Here is a 26,361-nt window from a genome sequence, read left to right as displayed (position 1 = left end):
TGCTATTTTTCAGAGACAGAGGACAAGGGTCAGTCCACACCTTCCAACTGCAAAACTTTGCAGTGTTCAGGCAAGTTCATCACTTGCTCATGTCATTTGAGTATTTTTATCAAATTACTTGCAAAGTATTATGGTTATCACTATTGCACAAAAATCAAAACCACTACTTTCATAACTATGAATATGACTAAGTGGTGGGCAATGGAACCATGGATTGTGTTGATATGGTGGAGGTTCCATTGCACGGGTTTATATCCATCTAGGATTAAACAACAAATGTCGCCAGTGATTCTTGTGCCGTAATATCCGTGTTAACCATAAGATCCGGAGTGGGACGGAGTAGTCAAAAGTGTTTCCACCTCTCGTTCATCAACGGATGCGCGTACCGTAGCGGTTGTATCTTGCGGAGCAACTTGTGGGTGGGGAACCCATTCTAAGTCCCCACGGTTATGCTGTGCATACCGTAGCGGTTGCGGCTTGCGGAACAACTTGTGGGTGGGGAACCCATTCTAAGTCCCCACGGTATTGCGGTCTATGATGGGTTGCAGCTACCGGCGAAGGAGTTTGGTTCGATCCCAGACTGTCATCATGGTCGGGGTCCACCCTGGAATTACGGGAATAATGGGACCGGCGTGGACCCAGGGTCGGGGCATGCAACAAAGGGTGGGTGTTCGAGGTAGCGGAGGAACATGATTGGCTAGACCTTATACCGGGCCTCACACCAAAGGAAGTGTGGACGGGAAAGCTGCCCGGTTGGCACCAAGGTTAAGATCTCTTATGGGTAAAGCAACACACCTCTGCAGTGTAAAGAAGCGTGACCTGTCACTCCCTCGTTCGGGATTGAGGAACTGCGAACGCGGCCGGAAAGGAGCTCCATGAAGTTCTAGTAAACTGGTGAAGGCTGACGGACATAGCTCTTTGAAATAAAAGCAATCTCTTGAAGAAATGTTTATCAAAACTTGCATTGGTATTAGACTTTCTGGTCTAATATCGTAGCTAGTGCATTAAACACCTCTTATCTATAATGAACTTGTTGAGTACGCTCGTACTCATACCACTCTTAAATCCCATGCTTAGATTGTCTGAATCGTCTGGAGGAGGACTACGACAGCAATGAAGGAGCCGAGATCATCGGCTACGAGGAACCAGACCTCTCAGGAGGAGTTGAAGGCGTAGACTATCTCATAGTCTACGGATCCGGGGAGGCTTCCGGAGGAGATCAAGCCTAGAGATATCCGATAGTAGTAGTACCCGAGCAGCCCGAACTCTTAGTATTTAGCTGCTCGATGAAATAAATGTTTAGTTTAATGAGACTCATGTATTGTAAGTTAAGTTGGGTTCGCCTCGAACCCAGGAGTATTCCTCTTAGGACCCAAGAGGAGCTCCGAGACGATATGTGTATGTTAATTGTAATAATATGTGAATGAGTTATGGACCTGCTATGTTCTGTTGTACTACTCTGAGGGATGTAACATTTGCGGAATGGTACTTCGTGAATGTTATATCAACGACTGGCATACTACAACATGCAGTGGTATGCAGGGTCACCACAGTCTAGACATATTCAAAACAGAAAAAAGCATGTATCTACCCCCTAACCCTTAACTATGTCTTATGAAGTCAAGCATGAAGAGAAGTGGTTTTGGGTTTCAAACATGGAAATTTCAAAACTTCGCAAAAACTTAATTTTAGAGTGAATAAGCAGAAGGATCCAAGCTTACCTTTTCATTTTCAGGATTTATGCTTGTTTAAATCTTGGTCAAACATATGATTTGACCAACACACATATATATAGTCTTCTTATGTCGACCTTATAGTAAGCATTCAAGTTGATAAACAAGCATGTGATCGATCTAGACATATTCAAACCTGATAAATCATGTATCTACCCCTAACCCTAAACTCTGTCTTATGAAGTCAACCATGCATGAAGAGAAGTGGTTTAATTTGGGTTTCAACCATTGAGATTTCAAGAACCCCCCAAAAGCTTCATTTTAGAATGACTTAAGAAGGATCCAGGCTTACCTTTTCATTTTCATGTTTTAAACTTGTTTAAATCTTGGTCAAACCTAGGATTTGACTAAGATTCAAATGGACATAAAAAATTCAAAAACATTGTCTTCTTATGTCATACAGTAAACATTCAAGTTGATAAACAAAGTCTAAACATATTCAAACAAGAAAAATCATGTATCTACCCCTAACCCTAAACTCTGTCTTATGAAGTCAAACATGAAGATACGTAAGAATTCAAGTTGATAAACAAGGTCTAGACATATTCAAACTAGACAAATCATGTATCTACCCCTAACACTAAACTCTGTCTTATGAAGTCAATCATGAAGAGAAGCGGTTTTGGGTTTCAAACATGGAAATTTCAAGAACCTCCCAAAAGCTGCTTCATTTTAGAGTGACTAAGAAGGATCCATGCTTACCTTTTCATTTTCATATTTTATACTTGTTTAAATCCTAGTCAAACCTAGGATTTGACCAAGATACAAATGGGCATAAAATTCAAAAAAAAATAGAAGAATGAAAAACAAAAGCACATAGTCTTCTTATGTCATATAGTAAGCATTCAAGTTGATAAACAAGGTCTAGACATATTCAAACCTAGCAAATCATGTATCTACCCCTAACCCTAATTAAACTACGTCTTATGAAGTCAACCATGAAGAGAAGTGGTTTTGGATTTCAAACATTGAGATTTCAAGAACCCCCCAAAAGCTTCATTTTAGAATGACTAAGAAGGATCCATGCTTACCTTTTCATTTTCATGGGTTTTAAACTTGCTCAAATCTTGGTCAAACCTAGGATTTGACCAAGATTCAAATGGGCATAAACATTCAAAAAAATCAAAGAATGAAAACCAAAGCACATAGCCCTAGCTTCTTATGTCATATATATATATACAGTAAGCATTCAAGTTGATGAACAAGGTCTAGACATATTCAAAACATAAAAGAATGTATCTACCCCCTAACCCTTAACTATGTCTTATGAAGTCAAGCACATGAAGAGAAATGGTTTTGGGTTTCAAACATGGAAATTTCAAAAACATCCCAAAAGCTTAATTTTAGAGTGACTAAGAAGGACCCAAGCTTAATTTCAAGAACACCCCTCGCAAATCTTCATTTTAGAGTGACTAAGAAGGATCGAGGCTTATCTTTTCATTTACATGTTTTAAACTTGTTTAAATCTTGGTCAAACCTAGGATTTGACCAAGACTCAAATGGGCCTAAAAATTCAAAAAAATCAAAAAAAAAACAAAGCACATAGCCTTCTAATGTCATATATAGTAAGCAGCATTCAACTTGATGAACATGGCCGGTCTAGACATATTCATAACATAAAAAGCATGTATCTACCCCCTAACGCTTAACTCTGTCTTAATTATGAAGTCAAGCATGAAGAGAAGTGGTTTTGGGTTTCAGACATGGAAATTTCAAAACTTCCCAAAAGCTTCATTTTAGAGGGACTAAGAAGGATCCAAGCTTACCTTTTCATTTTCATGTTTTAAGCTTGTTTAAATATTGGTCAAACATAGGATTCAAATGGGCATAAACAATTAGAAATAAACAGAAAAAATGAAAAACCAAATAACATAGCCTTCTTATGTAATATAGTAAGCATTAGTTGATAAACAAGGTCTAGACATATTCAAACCAAAAAAAAAAATCATGTATCTCTACCCCTAACCCTAAACTCTCGGTCTTATGAAGTCAAGCATGAAAAGAGGTGGTTTTGGGTTTCAAACATGGAAATTTCAAAAACCTCCCAAAAGCTTCATTCTAGAGTACGGTGACTAAGAAAGATCCATGATTACCTTTTCATTTTCATGTTCTAAACTTGTTTAAATCTTGGTCAAACATAGGATTTGACCAAGATTTTAATGGGCATAAAAAATTCGAAAAAAATCAAAAAATGAAAAACCAAAGCACATATATAGCCTTCTTATGTCATATAGTAACCATTCAAGTTGATAAACAAGGTCTATACATATTCAAACCAGAAAAAGCATGTATCTACCCCTAACCCTAAACTCTGTCTTACGAAGTCAAGCATGAAGAGAAGTGGTTTTGGGTTTCAAACATGGAAATTTCAAAAACCTCCCGAAAGCTTAATTTTAGAGTGAGTAAGAAGGTTTATACATGTGTTCAAACCAGACAAATCATGTATCTATCCCCTAACCATGCATAAACACGGTCGATCTTATGAAGTCAAGCATGAAAAGAAGTGGTTTTGGGTTTCAAACATGGAAATTTCAAAAACCTCCCAAAAGCTTCATTCTAGAGTACTGTGACTAAGAAAGATCCATGATTACCTTTTCATTTTCATGTTCTAAACTTGTTTAAATATTGGTCAAACATAGGATTTGACCAAGATTTTAATGGGCATAAAAAATTCGAAAAAAATCAAAAAATGAAAAACCAAAGCACATATATAGCCTTCTTATGTCATATAGTAACCATTCAAGTTGATAAACAAGGTCTATACATATTCAAACCAGAAAAAGCATGTATCTACCCCTAACCCTAAACTCTGTCTTACGAAGTCAAGCATGAAGAGAAGTGGGTTTGGGTTTCAAACATGGAAATTTCAAAAACCTCCCGAAAGCTTAATTTTAGAGTGAGTAAGAAGGTTTATACATGTGTTCAAACCAGACAAATCATGTATCTATCCCCTAACCATGCATAAACTCGGTCGATCTTATGAAGTCTAGCATGAAGAGAAGTCGTTTTGGGTTTCAAACATGGAAATTTCAAGAACATCCCAAAAGCTTCATTTTAGAGTGACTAATAAGGATACAAACTTCCCTTTTCATTTTCATGTTTTAAACTTGTTTAAATCTTGGTCAAACCGCCTAGGATTTGACCAAGATTCAAATGGGCATACAAATTCAGAAAAAAAAATCAAAAACCAATGCACATAGCATTCTTATGTCATATATATAGTAAGCATTAAAGTTGATAAACAAGGTCTAAACATATTCAAACCAGACAACTCATGTATATATCTACCCCTAACCCTAAACTTTGTCTTATGAAGTCAATCATGAAGAGAAGTGGTTTTGGGTTTCAAACATGGAAATTTCAAAAACCTCCCGAAAGCTTAATTTTAAAGTGAGTAAGCAGGTTTATACATGTGTTCAAACCAGACAAATCATGTATCTATCCCCTAACCATGCATAAACTCGATCGATCTTGTGAAGTCTAGCATGAAGAGAAGTCGTTCTGGGTTTCAAACATGGAAATTTCAAGAACATCCCAAAAGCTTTATTTTAGAGTGACTAAGAAGGATCCATGCTTACCTTTTCATTTTCATGTGTTTTAAACTTGTTTAAATCTTTGTCAAACCTAGGATTTGACCAAAAGATTCAAATGGGCACAAAATTCAAAAAAAGCAGAAAAATGAAAAACCAAAGTACATAGTCTTCTTATGTCATATAGTAAGCATTCAAGTTGATGCATTAACAAGGTTTGGACATATTCAAACCATACAAATCATGTATCTACCCCCTAACCGTAAGCTCTGTCTTATGAAGTCAAGCTTGAAGAGAAGTGGTTTTGGGTTTCAAACATGGAAATTTCAAAAACCTCCCAAAAACATCATATTAGAGTGACTAATTAAGAGGGATACAAGCTTCCCTTTTCGTTTTCATGTTTTAAACGTGTTTAAATCTTTGTCAAACCTAGGATTTGACCAAGATTCTAATATATGGGCATAAAATTCAAAAAAAAAACAAAAAAATGAAAAACCAAAGCACATAGTCTTCTTATGTCATATAGTTAGCATTAAAGTTGATGAACAAAGTTTAGACATATTCAAACCAGACAAATCATGTATCTACCCCCTAACCCTAAACTCGGTCTTGTGAAGTCTAGCATGAAGAGAAGTCGTTTTGGGTTTCAAACGTTTAAGCCAAAAGCCCCTTTTTCAAATACTTCAAACTTATTCACATTTGGTTCAAATTTGAAAGACATACAAGTTATAGCACACATAGTACATACATTTTCACACATACTTCACTAGATAGATGCTAACCCTATAGTTTGAGGCCATTTGGATGAGGTAGATAAAATTCTTGGATTAGAATCGTGTTGTTCGAACCCCGTAGTTGGATTTTTTTGAACCTTGATCTGTAGTACTGGGCAAAACCCTAGTTTAACCTATTTAATTATAGATTCGTATATCGATTTTTCTACCTTTTTATTATTGCTATGCAGCACATGTGTGTTTGCCCGTCTAGCTAGTGAAACTCGGAGGAAGAGGGATCACTCGGAAGGACAGAAGAAGGGAGAGCATTATGGTGTCTCCCCTTTTTCGGGTGACGATGTTGACTATTGTGCAGGGTTTGTCAGCGAGCAAGAGGAGGTGCGAGCGAGCAAGCGAGTCGAGCGAGGCCGAGAATGAGAGAGATTTGTTTTTTTTGTGTGAGAGGGACAACCGAAGGATCCTGAAGGACCCAGAGACTTCCAATACGCATCCTGATGCGTCTTCTCTTGACAAAGAAGATGGCTGGGAGTTTGCGTACCTATTATTGCACGTGACTTGTGCTCACTGATGTGTGGGACCTCACGCGTGGGCACCACACGTAAGTGACAGACCTGTTGGTGTAAAAACTCGGTTGATTATTATAGTGCATTAGAACAAAGTTTCCTATGGATTCAAGGCTAGGAAATCCAAGTTAACTCATTTACATGACATTATTTTTTCCAGGAAGCAAAGTTAACACATCTATCAATTGGTACATTTTGGAGTGACTAAGAAGGATCCATGCTTACTTATTCGTTTTCACGTGTTAAACTTGTCTAAATCTTGGTCAAACCTAGGATTTGACCAAAAGATTCAAATGGGCATAAAATTCAAAAAAAAACAGAAAAATGAAAAACAAAAGCATATAGTCTTATTATGACATATAGTAAGCATTCAAGTTGATGAATTAACAAGGTTTGGACATATTCAAACCATACAAATCATGTATCTACCCCCTAACCCTAAACTCTGTCTTATGAAGTCTAGCATGAAGAGAAGTCGTTTTGGGTTTCAAACATGGAAATTTCAAGAACATCCCAAAAGCTTCATTTTAGAGTGACTAATAAGGATACAAACTTCCCTTTTCATTTTCATGTTTTAAACTTGTTTAAATCTTGGTCAAACCGCCTAGGATTTGACCAAGATTCAAATGGGCATACAAATTCAGAAAAAAATCAAAAACCAATGCACATAGCATTCTTATGTCATATATATAGTAAGCATTAAAGTTGATAAACAAGGTCTAGACATATTCAAACCAGACAACTCATGTATATATCTACCCCTAACCCTAAACTCTGTCTTATGAAGTCAATCATGAAGAGAAGTGGTTTTGGGTTTCAAACATGTGGAAATTTCAAGAACCTCCCAAAAGCTTTATTTTAGAGTGACTAAGAAGGATCCATGCTTACATTTTCATTTTCATATTTTGAACTTGTTTAAATCTTTGTCAAACCTAGGATTGACCAAAAGTTTCAAATGGGCATAAAATTCATAAAAAATCATAAAAATGAAAAACCAAAGCATATAGTCTTCGTATGTCATATAACAAGCATTCAAGTTGATAAATTAGTAAGGTTTGGACATATTGAAGCCATACAAATCATGTATCTACCCCTAACCCTAAACTCGGTCGATCTTATGAAGTCTAGCATGAAGAGAAGTCGTTTTGGGTTTCAAACATGGAAATTTCAAGGACACACATCCCAAAAGCTTCATTTTAGAGTGACTAAGAAGGATCCATGCTTACCTTTTCAATTCATGTTATAAACTTGTTTAAATCATGGTCAACCCTAGGATTTGACCAAGATTCAAATGGGTAGAAAAATAAAAAAATCAGAAAAATGAAAGATCAAAGTACATATAGTCTTCTTATGTTATATATATAGTAAGCATTAAAGTTGATAAACAAGGTCTAGACATATCTTCAAACCAGACAACTCGTGTATATATCTACCCCTAACCCTAAACTCTGTCTTATGAAGTCAATCATGAAGACAAGTGGTTTTGGGTTTCAAACATGGAAATTTCAAGAACCTCCCAAAAGCTTTATTTTAGAGTGACTAAGAAGGATCCATGCTTACCTTTTCATTTTCATGTGTTTTAAACTTGCTTAAATCTTGGTCAAACCTAGGATTTGACCAAGATTCAAATGGGCATAAACATTCAAAAAAAATCAAAAAATGAAAACCAAAGCACATAGCCTAGCTTCTTATGTCATATATATATACAGTAAGCATTCAAGTTGATGAACAAGGTCTAGACATTCAAAACATAAAAGCATGTATCTACCCCCTAACCCTTGACTGTGTCTTATGAAGTCAAGCATGAAGAGAAATGGTTTTGGGTTTCAAACATGGAAATTTCAAAAACATCCCAAAAGCTTAATTTTAGAGTGACTAAGAAGGACCCAAGCTTAATTTCAAGAACACCCCTCGCAAATCTTCATTTTAGAGTGACTAAGAAGGATCGAGGCTTATCTTTTCATTTACATGTTTTAAACTTGTTTAAATCTTGGTCAAACCTAGGATTTGACCAAGACTCAAATGGGCCTAAAAATTCAAAAAAATCAAAAAAAAACCAAAGCACATAGCCTTCTAATGTCATATATAGTAAGCAGCATTCAACTTGATGAACATGGCCGGTCTAGACATATTCATAACATAAAAAGCATGTACCTACCCCCTAACGCTTAACTCTGTCTTAATTATGAAGTCAAGCATGAAGAGAAGTGGTTTTGGGTTTCAGACATGGAAATTTCAAAAACTTCCCAAAAGCTTAATTTTAGAGGGACTAAGAAGGATCCAAGCTTACCTTTTCATTTTCATGTTTTAAGCTTGTTTAAATATTGGTCAAACATAGGATACAAATGGGCATAAACAATTAGAAATAAACAGAAAAAATGAAAAACCAAATAACATAGCCTTCTTATGTAATATAGTAAGCATTAGTTGATAAACAAGGTCTAGACATATTCAAACCAAAAAAAATCATGTATCTCTACCCCTAACCCTAAACTCTCGGTCTTATGAAGTCAAGCATGAAAAGAAGTGGTTTTGGGTTTCAAACATGGAAATTTCAAAAACCTCCCAAAAGCTTCATTCTAGAGTACCGTGACTAAGAAAGATTCATGATTACCTTTTCATTTTCATGTTCTAAACTTGTTTAAATCTTGGTCAAACATAGGATTTGACCAAGATTTTAATGGGCATAACAAATTCGAAAAAAATCAAAAAATGAAAAACCAAAGGACATATATAGCCTTCTTATGTCATATAGTAACCATTCAAGTTGATAAACAAGGTCTATACATATTCAAACCAGAAAAAGCATGTATCTACCCCTAACCCTAAAATCTGTCTTACGAAGTCAAGCATGAAGAGAAGTGGTTTTGGGTTTCAAACATGGAAATTTCAAAAACCTCCCGAAAGCTTAATTTTAGAGTGAGTAAGAAGGTTTATACATGTGTTCAAACCAGACAAATCATGTATCTATCCCCTAACCATGCATAAACTCGGTCGATCTTATGAAGTCTAGCATGAAGAGAAGTCGTTTTGGGTTTCAAACATGGAAATTTCAAGAACATCCCAAAAGCTTCATTTTAGAGTGACTAATAAGGATACAAACTTCCCTTTTCATTTTCATGTTTTAAACTTGTTTAAATCTTGGTCAAACCGCCTAGGATTTGACCAAGATTCAAATGGGCATGCAAATTCAGAAAAAAAAATCAAAAACCAATGCACATAGCATTCTTATGTCATATATATAGTAAGCATTAAAGTTGATAAACAAGGTCTAAACATATTCAAACCAGACAACTCATGTATATATCTACCCCTAACCCTAAACTTTGTCTTATAAAGTCAATCATGAAGAGAAGTGGTTTTGGGTTTCAAACATGGAAATTTCAAGAACCTCCCAAAAGCTTTATTTTAGAGTGACTAAGAAGGATCCATGCTTACCTTTTCATTTTCATGATTTAAACTTGTTTAAATCTTTGTCAAACCTAGAATTTGACCAAAAGATTCAAATGGGCACAAAATTCAAAAAAAGCAGAAAAATGAAAAACCAAAGTACATAGTCTTCTTATGTCATATAGTAAGCATTCAAGTTGATGCATTAACAAGGTTTGGACATATTCAAACCATTCAAATCATGTATCTACCCCCTAACCGTAGGCTCTGTCTTATGAAGTCAAGCTTGAAAAGAAGTGGTTTTGGGTTTCAAACATGGAAATTTCAAAAACCTCCCAAAAACTTCATATTAGAGTGACTAATTAAGAGGGATACAAGCTTCCCTTTTCGTTTTCATGTTTTAAACGTGTTTAAATCTTTGTCAAACCTAGGATTTGACCAAGATTTTAATATATGGGCATAAAATTCAAAAAAAACAAAAAAATGAAAAACCAAAGCACATAGTCTTCTTATGTCATATAGTTAGCATTAAAGTTGATGAACAAAGTTTAGACATATTCAAACCAGACAAATCATGTATCTACCCCCTAACCCTAAACTCGGTCTTGTGAAGTCTAGCATGAAGAGAAATCGTTTTGGGTTTCAAACGTTTAAGCCAAAAGCCCCTTTTTCAAATACTTCAAACTTATTCAAATTTGGTTCAAATTTGAAAGACATACAAGTTATAGCACACATAGTGCATACATTTTCACACATACTGCACTAGATAGATGCTAACCCTATAGTTTGAGGCCATTTAGATGAGGTAGAAAAAATTCTTGGATTAGAATCGTGTTGTTCGAACCCCGTAGTTGGATTTTTTTGAACCTTGATCTGTAGTACTAGGCAAAACCCTAGTTTAACCTATTTAATTATAGATTCGTATATCGATTTTTCTACCTTTTTATTATTACTATGCAGCACATGTGTGTTTGCCCGTCTAGCTAGTGAAACTCGGAGGAAGAGGGATCACTCGGAAGGACAGAAGAAGGGAGAGCATTATGGTGTCTCCCTTTTTCGGGTGACGATGTTGACTATTGTGCAGGTTTTGTCAGTGAGCAGGAGGAGGTGCGAGCGAGCGAGTCGAGCGAGGCCGAGAATGAGAGAGATTTGTTTTTTTTGTGTGAGAGGGACAACCGAAGGATCCTGAAGGACCCAGAGACTTCCAATACGCATCCTGATGCGTCTTCTCTTGACAAAGAAGATGGCTGGGAGTTTGCGTACCTATTATTGCACGTGACTTGTGCTCACTGATGTGTGGGACCTCACGCGTGGGCACCACACGTAAGTGACAGACCTGTTGGTGTAAAAACTCGGTTGATTATTATAGTGCATTAGAACAAAGTTTCCTATGGATTCAAGGCTAGGAAATCCAAGTTAACTCATTTACATGACATTATTTTTTCCATGAAGCAAAGTTAACACATCTATCAATTGGTACATTTTGGAGTGACTAAGAAGGATCCATGCTTACTTATTCGTTTTCACGTGTTAAACTTGTCTAAATCTTGGTCAAACTTAGGATTTTACCAAAAGATTCAAATGGGCATAAAATTCAAAAAAAAACAGAAAAATGAAAAACAAAAGCATATAGTCTTATTATGTCATATAGTAAGCATTCAAGTTGATGAATTAACAAGGTTTGGACATATTCAAACCATACAAATCATGTATCTACCCCCTAACCCTAAACTCTATCTTATGAAGTCTAGCATGAAGAGAAGTCGTTTTGGGTTTCAAACATGGAAATTTCAAGAACATCCCAAAAGCTTCATTTTAGAGTGACTAATAAGGATACAAACTTCCCTTTTCATTTTCATGTTTTAAACTTGTTTAAATCTTGGTCAAACCACCTAGGATTTGACCAAGATTCAAATGGGCATACAAATTCAGAAAAAAAATCAAAAACTAATGCACATAGCATTCTTATGTCATATATATAGTAAGCATTAAAGTTGATAAACAAGGTCTAGACATATTCAAACCAGACAACTCATGTATATATCTACCCCTAACCCTAAACTCTGTCTTATGAAGTCCATCATGAAGAGAAGTGGTTTTGGGTTTCAAACATGTGGAAATTTCAAGAACCTCCCAAAAGCTTTATTTTAGAGAGACTAAGAAGGATCCATGCTTACCTTTTCATTTTCATATTTTGAACTTGTTTAAATCTTTGTCAAACCTAGGATTGACCAAAAGTTTCAAATGGGCATAAAATTCATAAAAAATCATAAAAATGAAAAACCAAAGCATATAGTCTTCGTATGTCATATAACATATTCAAACCAGACAACTCATGTATATATCTGCCCCTAACCTTAAACTCTATCTTAATTATGAAGTCAATCATGAAGACAAGTGGTTTTGGGTTTCAAACATGAAATTTCAAGAACATCCCAAAAGCTGCTTCATTTTAGAGTGACTAAGAAGGATCCAGGCTTACCTTTTCGTTTTCGTATTTTATACTTGTTTAAATCCTGGTCAAACCTAGGATTTGACCAAGATTCAAATGGGCATAAAATTCAAAAAATTAGAATAATGAAAAACAAAAGCACATAGTCTTCTTATGTCATATAGTAAGCATTCAAGTTGATAAACAAGGTTTATACATGTGTTCAAACCACACAAATCATGTATCTACCCCCTAACCATAAACTCGGTCGATCTTATGAAGTCTAGCATGAGAGAAGTCGTATGGGTTTCAAACATGGAAATTTCAAGAACCTCACAAAAGCTTCATTTTAGAGTGTCTGGAAAAGATCCAGGCTTGCCTTTTCATTTTCATGTTTTAAAATTGTTTAAATCTTGGTCAAACCTAGCTAGTATTTGACCAAGATTCAAATGGGCATAAAATTCAAAAAAATGAAAAAACAAAAAAACTAAAGCACATAGCCTTCTTATGTCATGTATATATAGTAAGCCTTCAAGTTGATGAACAAGGTCTAGACATATTCAAAACAGAAAAATCATGTATCTACCCCCAAACCCTTAACTATGTCTTATGAAGTCAAGCATGAAGAGAAGTGGTTTTGGTTTCAAACATGGAAATTTCAAAAACTTCCCAAAAGCTTAATTTTAGAGTGAGTAAGAAGGATCGAGGCTTACCTTTTCATTTTCATGTTTTAAACTTGTTTAAATCTTGGTCAAATTAACCTAGCTAGTATTTGACCAAGATTCTAATGGGCATAAAATTCAAAAAAATCAGAAAAATGAAAAACCAAAGCACATAGCCTTCTTATGTCATAAAGTAAGAATTCAAGTTGATAAACAAGGTCTAGACATATTCAAACTAGACAAATCATGTATCTACCCCTAACACTAAACTCTGTCTTATGAAGTCAATCTTGAAGAGAAGCGGTTTTGGGTTTCAAACATGGAAATTTCAAGAACCTCCCAAAAGATTCATTTTAGAGTGACTAAGAAGGATCCATTCTTACCTTTTCATTTTCATGTTTTGAACTTGTTTAAATCTTGGTTAAACCTAGGATTTGACCAAGATTCAAATGGGCATAAAAATCCAGAACAAAATCAGAAAAAATGAAAAACCAAAGCACATAGTCTTCTTATGTCATATAGTAAGCATTATAGTTGATAAACAATGTCTAGCCATATTCAAACCAGAAAAAACATGTATACCCCCTAACCCTAAACTTTGTCTTATGAAGTCAAGCTCAAGCATGAAGAGAAGTGGTTTGGGTTTTCAAACATGGAAATTTTGAAAACCTCCCAAAAGCTTCATTTCAGAGTGACTAAGAAGGATTCATGCTTAATTTTTCATTTTCATGTTTTAAACTTATTTAAATCTTGTTCAAACCTAGGATTTGACCAAGATTCAAATGGGCATAAAAAAATTCGAAAAAATCAAAAAATGAAAAACCAAAGCACATAGTCTTCTTATGTCACATAGTAAGCCATTCAACTTGATAAACAAGTTATAGACCTCTTCAAACCAGAAAAATCATGTATCTACACCCCCTAACCCTAAACTCATATGTCTTATGAAGTCAAGCATGAAGAGAAGTGGTTTTGGGTTTCAAACATGGACATTTGAAAAGCCTCCCAAAAGCTTCATTTTGGAGTGACTAATAAGAAGGATCCATGCTAAATTTTTCATTTTCAAGTTTTAAACTTGTTTAAATCTTGGTTAAACCTATGATTTGAACAAAATTCGAATGGGCATAAAAATTCAAAACAAATCAAAAAAAAATGAAAATCCAATGCACATAGTACATCTTCTTATGTCATATACTAATTAAGCATTCAAGTTGATAAAAGCAAAGGTCTAGACATATTCAAACTAGAAAATCATGTATCTACCGGTAACCCTAAACTCGATTTGTCTTATGAAGTCAATCATGAAGAGGGTGTTTTGGGTTTCAAACATGGAAATTTCAAAAACCTTCCTAAAGCTTCATTTTGAAGTTACTAATTAAGAAGGATCCAAGCTTACTTTTTCGTTTTCATGTTTTAAATCTTGGTCAAACCTAGGATTTCACCAAGAGATACGTACAAATGGGCATAAAAATTCAAAAAATTAAAATAATGAAAAACCAAAGCACATAGTCTTCTTATGTCATATAGTAAGCATTCAGGTTGATTAACAAGGTCCACACATATATATTCATGGCAGAAAAACATGTATCTACGTACCCCCTAACAACCCTAAACTCTGTCTTAGGAAGTCAAGGATGAAGAGAAGTGGTTTTGGGTTTCAAACATGGAAATTTCAAAAAAAAACCTCCCAAAAGCTTCATTTTGGAGTGACTAAAAAGGACCCATGCTTACTTTTTCATTTCCATGTTTTAAACTTTTTTAAATCTTTGTCAAATCTCGGATTTGACCAAGATACAAATCAGCATAAAAAATCGAAAAAATAAAGAAAATGAAAAACCAAAGCACATAGTCTTCGTATGTCATATAAGTATTCAAGTTGATAAATTAAACAAGTTTTAGACATACTCAAACCACAAAAATCATGTATCTACGTACCCTAACCCTAAACTCTGTCTTATGAAGTCAAGCATGAAGGGAAGTGGTTTTGGGTTTCAAACATGGAAATTTAAAAAACCTTCCAAAAGATTCATTTTGGAGTGACTAAGAAGGATCCAGGCTTACTTTTTCATTTTCATGTTTTGAACTTGTTTAAATCTTGGTCAAACCTAGGATTTGACCAAGATTCAATTGGGCATTAAAAATTCAAAAAATTAAAACCAAAGCACATAGTCTTCTTATGTCATACAATACGCATTGAAGATGATAAATAAAGTCTAGACATATTCAAACGAAAAAAAATCATGTTTGGGTGGAATTAAGCTGGACGGTGTCCAACATGGTGCCAAACTACTTGAAGGGCTCTTCTCTAAAACACTAATATGACATTCTGGTATTTTCCCTAGCTATGTACAAACTGATGAACAATCCATGTTTTTCGATTGCCTTTTTGAACCACTTGTAGTTTGATTTCATATCTAGGAGAAATCACTGGGGGAGGGGGACGAATGTGTTACTTTTTGTTGCATCGCTCGTATCCTTCCCACGTAGAAAAAGTGTTAGGCGAGTAGTAGAATGGCATGACCTACAAAGTAAAATTTTGAATATAACCAAAATATACCAATTGATTTTTTTCGAAATGGGGGAAAAATCGCCCGAGCTTCTGCATCCAAAGGATGCACACGACTTTTTTTATTAGATTATTCACGAACCTTACAAGAAACAATACTGTACAAAAGATCAAACTCGAAGCAACCTTACTATACCTATAGTGGGATGAAGAGGGTGACAATTGATAGATGAGTTAACTTGGCTTCATGGGTGTGTGACCTGAGATTGAGCCATGGTACATTTTGCCAACAAAGTAGCAACTGAGTTGGCTTTCTACCTTAGCTGGCGTATACGTTGGGTACGTAGGCGTGCATTGGAAGGACGCATTATGCCAGCAAAGTTTTCAAACGTTCAAACTTTTCCGGTTTCTCATACAGTATTTGGCTCCTTGAGAATGCAAAACTTCCCCTTTCCCGTACTTGCCCGAGCACTCGACACCCCTCGTCCCATGGCGACTCCTCCAGCCTTAGCCCCGTGCACCCAGGCTCCACGACTCAGCCTCGGAGGGGTGTGCGCTAAAAGCTCGCAAATATATGTGTGCCACTGGTGTGCGATGAAGCAGGCGGCTCTGTGTCTTGCTGTGGCTAGACTCCTGGCGCCCTTTGATCTAGGAGAGGGAGAGGAGGGAGGGGGGTCCCATGAAGTGGCGGTGGCCCAGGTATCGGTGGCAGCCCAGGCAGCAGCGGCAAAGTGGGCTGGTCGGAGCAGAGGCATGCGCCGGGGGCGAACCTCGCCGGGTGAGGATGCTTCCATTGTGAAGAAGCACGTGCCATCCAGGGCTTCGGGTTCGCCAACAAACTCAGCGCCTCGTTCCATGGCGATGCCGTCGTGGGGACGTCGGGGGCGGCGGCGACGTGCTGCAGCCCCAGCCTTTAGTGGGGACCAAAGTGCGACCGACCACATCACGGCGTCGGCAGCATTGGGGATGCCGATGGGCATCCACTGCCACACACAGATTTGGGAGGTTCTGGCCGGGCCGAGTTCCAAACTTCCACCATCGGAGCCGAGGGCTTGGTACTTCAAATTCCGAATCAGGCAATCCTTCGACCCCAATCACCTTCTGCCTGTGGTCCAAATCCGAGATATTTTGGCGGCAGCTATGCTGGTTAAGCTTAGCCGGACAGTGGCAATCGACGATCTGCAAGACCTAGATGCCTTTCGAGGATTTGCAGCAGCCGTCAATGCACTCGGGGAGGCATCGCATGCTGGTAGCAGCGGCGAATGCGGGTATGTTGGTTTTAATCGCTTTGTACTCTTTTGTCATAGAAATCAATTTGCTAATTCTCATTCGATTGAAAATTAGACCCATTCACAGATACGGAGACTTGCTTCACATTTGGAATTACACAAAAAAGATCCATCAACTCTCAAACAGTGGACACTAGTAATGTGTAGAACTAGAAATTACACAAGATTTCTGTACTCCTAGTACTACTACTTCGACGCTACATGTTGTTTACACGAGGAAATTGCTCAAACTACCGCTTATTGTTGCCTTTGTTGCGTAAACACTTATTTAAACTGTTATTTTTTTGCACAAACCACCAACTATCGTTTTCTGTTGCAGGGAGGTTCAAATTTAGGATTGAGCTGTTTAAGAGCAAATCAGATGATCGGGGATTACCAACTACTAGTTTTAATTGCAAATAGAATCGATTTTCCAAAATTATGAAACGCACTTAACGGTCGAATTACTACAATTATTTTGAAGGTTTGATATTTTCATCATTTTTGTGTGAATCTCACACCAAGTGACACAACTTTCAGACGGAATACAAAATATTTCAAACTTCATAGATTTGTTAGCTCAAACATTTTTAATTACTAGCTTTTTCAGTATTTTAGAAAGTCGAAGCACCATATTTTGGCTGAATGTTAGAAAATATATTTCATGATTATCCCATATTAGTTAAGAAGTACATAAACTAGTAGTAGTAATAAAGAACAGAGGGAGTTTATGGAGATACATCCATTAAGGGCATGTTAGTGTGTGTTGGTTTATTACTTATGCCTTCTTTGGTTAATACACTTCTCAAGTGATCCCTGCAAACCCTCTATTCTTGCCTAGAATAAAAAAACTCCCTATCAAAGTATTAGTGCATTTTTTGGATGAGTATTCGAGAGGATTGGGTGAACACCAAGGATTTGCATAGGAAATTGGTAGAATTGAATCCTTGGCTGTTTGATTTGTAGGATTGTTTCCGATAGGAATTTTTCCTAAGGATTTCTTTGCACAGATTCCATAGGAAATTAAACATCTACTCATGCCTCTTTTTAAGAATCCTTTACTTTTCCTATGGTGGAATCAAACAAAGTTTGGTTTCTATGAATTCCTATAGGATTGGAGTGGACATGACATTGCAATCCTACATTTTTCCTATTCCTACATCTTTCGGTAGGCATTTGCCTAGAATAAATAACCATGTGTATTAGCAATAAAATAGATGTTTATTTCTCTAAAGCATCTTGCACTGTACTACATGGCTGAAGAGACAATATTATTAAGATAGTTACTACATTTTATTGGATGATGAAGTGATAGCCCTCATCAATGCATTGTTAATTATTAGGGCATGGGTCGCACGGATTGAGCTTCAGTGACTTTGCCAGCCCACAAAGTCAACGACTTTGTGTCACTTACAAGTGGGACAATGTGGGGCACATATAATGAAGGGTTCCACATTGCCCCACTTGTAAGTGACACAAAGTCAGTGACTTTGTGGGCTGGCAAAGTCACTGAAGCTCAATCCGGGTCGCACGTGATTTACGAGTGCACCGCACGATCGAGAGCCGATGTTCCTCTTTGCTTTCTACCGATGCGGCGGAGCTCCTCCCCACACCCACGAACAACTGAAAGCCACAACTGCTGGGGAAAAGTCTTGCGCCGAGAAAATCTACAACCGTGGTTGAGTACATGTGTTTCTTAAGATACTAGTGCTCCAATGCATTTTTTATTTCCTTTTACTAATTTACCTTGAAAATCCCGCACGTCCACTTATTTGTGGACGGAGGGAGTATCACGCCAAGAGGAAGTAGGACAATAGTGGGCGCTTGAGCATCCACAATGTATAGTATAGCCTGCCTACGTGGCACTTTTGCCAGCTGTTGGCTCTTCTATTGTTCTTGCTCTGCCTTCCACAATGTAGCCGGTGCCCAATTGCTGAAAAAGCTAACACGTCACCACCGATCCCAAATAAAAGTTTTGAGGCACCGAGGTCACAACGTAGAGCATCGCTTGTCAGAAAGGAAGTGAGCCCACATTTGATAAAGAATCCATTCAGCTAACCATCGAGAGGGGATATTCCGCAACTAGTTGCGCCCGCACCCCAATTTTGGCTACACGTTGTGGATGCTCTAAGAAACCCCGATTGTGAAAGGCCAAGGCGTACTTCTTTTGGTCACGCAAAATTCAAAATACTGCCATGGACATTGAATTGACATGACAACACAGAGCTTGGGATGTCCAAATTTGCACGTTAGACCAGTGACTTGTTCTTCACCTTTTCAGAGGGAACAGTGACTTTTTATTATGGGTCTATACACTTTCCAAGAAATAGGAGGAGATGCTGTAGAGTGTAGAGGAGCGAAGTCAAGCGCCCCGCCCCCACCTGCCCTATTTCAGTTCACCTCCATCGTCTACCTCCGCCCCCGCCCGCACCCACTCTCCAATCGACCACCTTTCATAGCACGCGCCAGTGCCGCCACCATGCAGCTTTATAATCAATTCCACCGCCCAGTTTGAGAGCCTTCGTTCTTCATCTCCCCCCACCTGCCGCCATCGAACCCAAATTAAACTCCAATCAGTTGAACCCAAACCTCATAGACCCACCCCCTGCCCTGCGATGGCGGCATCGAACAAGGAAAATGATGACTCTGAACAGTTTCAGAAGGTCTTTTCCGAAGGTCCCCTTGAAGAACTCGTAACAAGATGCGACGTCATCACCGCCGCGAGCCTCGTCGGTTCGTCCAAACTATTTTTCGACTCTGCAAATGATAGTGCAACTCTATCTGTTTCTCTCCCGTTTGGGCTCCCATGTGTTCTTCATTCTCACCCGACGAAGGTAGCACGGGATTGCAAGCTCACGCCGCTCGACAGGTTCTCCTGCGACGCTGTGATGCCAGACGGTACGGGTAAGCAGTGGGTAGGTGCCAATGGAGATTGGGTTGCCATGGTTGACACTGGCTTTCCTGCTTACAACTGGAAACTTGTCAACGTCTACACTCGCCGTGAAATTCCTCTCCCTGTGCCGTTTGAAACCACCCACATTCCAAATATATACCACCACAACCTTCGTGCTATTATATTTCACAAGATATATATTTGCCAAGTTCCCACAGCTGCTGGGGGGTACACAAATTTCTCTCTTGTTGCTGTTTTTGACATCAGAGTTGCCCTCCTTTACGGCGCTGATTCTGAATGGACAGTTCTTACAGAGCCCAAGTCCCACATCTTTTACAATTACAGCGATGCAATTCTCCACAATGGGCTTGTGTTTGCCACAACTCATACTGGCACTGTTCACGCATGGAAACCTCAGCAAGCTGGTAATTTTCCTCCGGACGTGGTGTATGATGAGCTTCATTATTCATGGCTGTAAAGATAATTTTAATGCACAAACTTATTAATTTTCGAACCTGACTGATCTGACTTGGGGCATATTTGCTTCGGATGAAATTTCATTGGTATTTAGACTTTTTATTCGAGATGATTACCATAGAAAAATTTGAGGATTGTATAATTAGGAGTTTTATTCTCATATTGAATTATGTTGGATTTTGACCTCTACTTGAACTTCTTGAAATGAATCCTTTGGTTTCCCATGTGATGTACTCAAATACACCAATATGCTGTATTATTGAATGGAAATGACATTATATCATCCCATCTGAATCCTAATGCGTTTTCCCAATTCTTACGTTTTCAGATTTGTGCAAACCAAACATGCCCTTCTTAACAGTAATTTCGTTTTCAAGCAGGTCCTCCGCTGATCGTAGAGCCACCATCCATTGTGTTTGAATGGCGGTGTGCACTTGATGATGCTCTTGGCCATGATCACGAGGTCGATTATGGTGTGTGGTGGTTAGCAAGATCTATAGATGGTTCTAGACTTCTTCTGATCCATACACGGGCATTCTTGATGAAAGGGAATATTCATGTAAAGTGTGCCATACTGCTTCTGATCGTCATGTTCATCATGGTCGCACTGTTGGCAACTATGCTTCTGGGTTTGGTTGCCTGGTGTTCACGAAGGACACTAGTAAGTTAAATGAAGGTATTCCATGGGAAAAGATGGATGACCTTGGAGAATATTCTCTTTTCCTTGGAGTGAACTATCCGATTATGCTGCCATTAGGCGGTGCAGATGTTGTCCCAGGATGTCTGACGAGAAGAAATTGTGTCTACACCTTGCCGAATGAAGCATGGCTTCGCAATTCGCAGCTGCCTGAAATATGCCGATTCAGTCTGAATCGTGAAGATTGCGCCGTTGGTTTCCAAACCAACGCCTTGGAGAAAACATGCAAAACAAAAAAAGATAGGTACCTGGTAAAGACACCGCTTTGGTTCATCCCAAACTTCACCAACGCCCCGGATTGGAACAAGTGTGATGTTTAATTATGAAACAGGTCCTGCAGCCATTGTAGCTACTGATAGTATGTAATTTCATAGCTAATGAACGAGGCACTTGTGGTCTACTAATTACAACTGTTTTGTAAAGAGGTCATCTATAAGTAATACCCCTCTCTTCATTGATGCATTTGTGGTCTACATGATGGTACTCTTAAATATATGGGTGTGGCTCCTCAACACATAATGTGGAGGTATTATTGTGTTAAAGTTCAAGGCTTGATCAACTATAGGTTCACTTCTCTAGTTACACTACTAGGTACTCCGGTTGGCTATGTTGTGATGAACACATTGTGTTCTGTTGTTTGGTGAAGACAAAAGTAGAACTATGGTATGCTTATGTTTAAGACCAAGCGAGGGTTTAGCTTGAGATGTTAAAAGTCAGATTTGAACTATTTTTTGATATGGAAATTTGAAATATATATGGTACTGCATATGATTATGTATAGCAACAAGCGACGAAAGGGCTGATGCTCCTATTCCTTGTCGGCGGGAGGGCTATGTGTGCGGCGACTTGAGCCAAATTAGAAGGCCATAGCTATGTCGATTGGTCCTTGAAGTTGGAGGGGCTAGGATTTCGGATGAGCGGAGTGGGGGAAGTTGTTGCTCATGGAACAAAAGTCCTTAAAATAATAATATTGGTATATACAAGGTATATACTTGTACTATTTTAGTACTATAATAAGTATATCGGGTTCATCAAAAAGAAAATTATCTCGGGTCACAACCACGTGGGGTCAAGGTGAGGGAAAGTTGGTCAATACCTCGGAATCTGTTACCACTATATCCCCGCCCCAAGTTCTAATGAACAAGTGCGGTTATTTTTTTTACTCCGTAGAAGGGAAATAGTGGTTCCTCTCCCCCGGAAACATATGCCCCACATCTCCACCCCCTAGTATCGTAGTACTACTGCATCTTCTCCAAAAAAACCTCTTCTGTCTCTTTCTCCCATTCACCCCTCTCTCCCTTGCATTAGATTACCGACTCCAATGAAGCAGAAGCGTAAGGTTGAGGAGATTCCTGATTGCTACCACCAGTCCATGGGGTGGGGCAACCTCCACTACCCACTGGTGGAGAACATAGCCGAGCGGGCGGATATCCTCAGCACTGGTCGCCTCGCTCGAGGCATGATCGGCATGCGGCATGCCATCCGCGGAGCGCATAAGGTTCCGTTCGGTGTACCGAGCCTGCTCCACTGCGACCCCGAGACATGGCCAGACGACCGCGACAATACTGTAAGAGTATTTATTTATTTACTCATCTCGTTTCAGCTTGTGTTTTTTCAATCAATTTTTCTTACTGCCAAACATCATGCATATATTTAGACTCAACATCATCACCTAATTTGGGAGTACTGTAAGGTTTCCTGCCTTCACTATGCACATGTACTCTTCGGAATTGCTTTATTTATCCATTGCATCTGTGCGTCAGTTCTGCACAATCCGCTCTTCATTCTGTCGAATACCTTGCATACATAGACAATTTTAAAACAAATCCTATTTGCAGGGCATTCACACGTTGCTGATGCCATTAGACAAGCCGACAGTTCCAGCATTTATCCATACCAAGGAGGAACTGGATGGACATGGACCCATGCACTGGGTGGGTTGTAACGGCGACTGGGTGGCATTTGTCCAGCAGGACGGGCACTTGACGATCCGCAACATATACATATCAGATACTATTATACCTCTTCCATCTCTGCAAGATGCAGGAATTTCTTTGGGCCCTACTCGTGAATGGTGGAATGCCAGCCCACCATTCCTCTTCAAATACAAAATAGATAAAAGTTTGGAACTGCTCAAAGTACGGATCGTCAAGAGGCCGTACAAAGATGATCTAGCAGGGCCATGGCATTACGAGGTAATCATTGTATTTGACTACTTGATCGCTATCCTACAAGCGCCCCTAGAAAAAGAGTGGAAGATCCTGGGAAACCCCAAATTCTTTGAAGGAACCAGCTATGTCGATGCCACGGGCATTCCTGGATATGGTACAAGTTCACACCTGCATCGTGTATACGTAGTTACATATCTGTATGGAGATGTTCTGTTTTGGGAACCATATACCTGGGGTGAGTCTTTGTTTTATGTCTTAACTAGTAAATGGCATGCTGCAAATGTTGGACCAATTACGATTCACAATACTGATGTAAGTTGCGTTCTAAATGTTGTTCAAACTTTCAATACAACTTGTAATTTGGTTATACCATCAAAATAAGTGTGAGCATACAGTTTAGAAATATGAACAAAAAATTGGAACCTTTCTTAATCACTATCAAGTGGGACGTGTGATATCGGTGTGAGACTGCTCTGATTTATCTTCATAATGGAAACATGACGGTTCCAGAAACACGTGGACACTGGTGTGGTATTTTTTTCACGCGAATACCTCTAATCCCAACCGTTAGATTTTGGACACCAACAGTTGGAATTGCTGCTACATGTCTTGTTCAAAACTAGTGCCTTATAGTAGTAGAAGATAGAAGATAGAAGAGAAGAGATAATTTACAGTGTAGTTCCTACTTGTTGCATTGTGGTTGATCTTTGTGCATTGCAGGGACACATGCAACCCCGCGTCTCATTGACGCCCCTGTCATTGAAGATGAAGAAGCAGAAGCGGCTGCAATTTTGGCTCAATTCGAGGGAGATGCTGTCATGGAAGATGATGAAGAAAATGTGGCTCAAGGCGATGGAGGTGCCGATGAAGATAATGATGCTGATGTAGAAGAATTAGAAGAAGAAGAATTAGAAGAAGAAGAATTAGAAGAAGACGAATTAGATGAAGAAGAATTAGATGATGAAGAATTAGATAATGATGGTGATAATCATAATGATGAAGATGAAGATGTATTTCTTGGATTTTCTGACCAGCGCACTTGGTTCCTGGCACCAATGAGAGCAGAGTCCATTACTGGTGAATCTGATCTCGCGTGGATTCAGGTTAAGGGTTATCGGCCCATCCTCGGTCCTCCAATATTACATATGGGTAACAAGCTGAGGTCTTATCCTTTGGTACGGTGCTATGTTTTCTTGAGATCTGCCCATACCTTGGACACTGTAGAAGAGGCAAGGTGGGAAAGATTGAACAATTTGAAGGGGCATTCTTTATTTCTTGGACTCAATCACCCAATTTTCATGCTACCCCCGCCAATCGACGCAGAGGCTGTAGAACCAGATTTCCAATTGTTCAAACCTGACTGTGTCTTTGCTACCCACAATCGCGCCCGTGATACATGGATACGTCCAAGGCCAAATTGGTGCAGAATGCACGTCAATGGAGGTCCTGCCATAGGCTCAAGATTGCAGTACAAAAAAGAGAAGATTGAACATAGAGCTGAAGCACCCATGTGGTTCGTCCCAACACTTCCACCTGTTTTTCCTTGAGAAATAAGAGACGGATGGTGACCTTATTTTATAGAGAAAACATAGTGTTCGTGAGCTTAACCTCATGAACATTCGCTGTTCGGTTTTTGGTGAAATCAAAATTTTGCAGAGATGAAGATCTTTGTTTGAATCCCGTGCTGAACATATTTTTCACAAATTAGCTACCCGTATTGTGATGAATACATGCTGGTCTGTTGTTTGGTGGAGTAGCAGACATGAAGATCTTTGTCCTGAATACCACAATGGACATCTTTTTTTCTTCAAAATTTAGCTAAGCTCGCGCTATTAGGCGCAAATGCCTAAGAAATTTGGTGCTCTTGGGCACCAGTGCTCCTGCTATTTTAGAAAAAATAAAAAACATATTTATGTGTTTAAAAAAAATTAGAAAAAAAATCATGGTGTAGCTAATGAATTGTCCCATAAGCGTGCAAAATTTCAGTTTCAAATACAAAAAATTCTGGGCTACACAAAAATAACAAACGTATGGATCTGGGTATGCATATTTCAGATCTCCAAATTTCAACAGATTTTGTCTTTTTTGTGTAGTCTACAATATAAAGAATTTCATATTAAAATTTTACACGCTTGTAGGTTACTTTATTTATTATGTCTGCATTTATTTCCAGATTTTTTTGAAACAAATATGTATGATTTTTGATTTTTTTTAAACAGTAGGAGCACTGGTGCCCATGAGCCAAAGACACTTTTCGCAAATGCCTTCAGTAAAGGAACTGATGGTGACCTTATTTTGTAGAGAAACCATAGTGTTCATGAAGTTAACGTCATGAACACACGCTGTTCGGTTTTTGGTGAAATCAAAATTTAGCAGAGATGAAGATCTTTGTTTGAATCCCGTGATGAACATATTTTTCCTAAATTAGCTACCCGTATTGTGATGAATACATGCTGGTCTGTTTTTTGGTGGAGTAGCAGACATGAAGATCATTGTTTTGAATACCACGCCGGACATCTTTTTTTTCTTCAAAAATTGGCTAAGCTCGCGCTATTAGGCGCAAATGACTTCAGTAACGATCAGGGTTCCAGCGCTGCTCCATGTACCACATATTTTTTTTGGTAAGGGTACCCCTATGTACCACCTTACCAATAAAAAGTTCTCAAAAAAAAACCTTACCAATAAAAAAAGGGCACGTCTAGCGAGCACGAGCGTGCTCGTTGGTTAATCTTGGCACACCCTTAAATAAGGAAAATTCATGCCCCATCCTCCAAAAGATATAAAAGAAAAGATTATGTACACGGTGGTAAGTGTACCAGAAGGAAAGGCGTGAAATAATTTAGATTAATTTTCCTTTATAAATGTTCAAAATCGTATAATTTTGCACAAGATGTCGAAATTAAGATCCGCTTTCACTTTTGAATTTCTTGCGGTGAGCTCTTCAAAACTAGATCTCATTTCTATGTATTTTGATAAATTTTTTTCTAAAGCAACTTCTACGTGCGACAAAGCAATTATAATGCAAGACGATGCAACTTTAGTGCGGGACGAAGCAACTTTGCTGCACAGCGTAAATCTATATTCACAATGAAAGTTGCATCGCTGGATGCCAAAGTTGCTCATCCATACATCAAAATTTATTCGGTGGACACCAAAGTTGCTTTGATGGACGCCAAAATTAGACCATCACAAACCAAATTTGCTCTCTCGAGTACCAAAGTTGCTCTGCAGGACACTAAATTTGCTCGGTCGGACGCCAAAGTTGCTCTGCAAGGTTAAAAAACTACGTCGTCGGGCGCCAAAGTT

Source organism: Lolium perenne, chromosome 2 (genome assembly GCF_019359855.2).
Source record: "Lolium perenne isolate Kyuss_39 chromosome 2, Kyuss_2.0, whole genome shotgun sequence".
NCBI lineage: Eukaryota > Viridiplantae > Streptophyta > Magnoliopsida > Poales > Poaceae > Lolium > Lolium perenne.
This window is presented reverse-complemented; position numbering follows the sequence as displayed.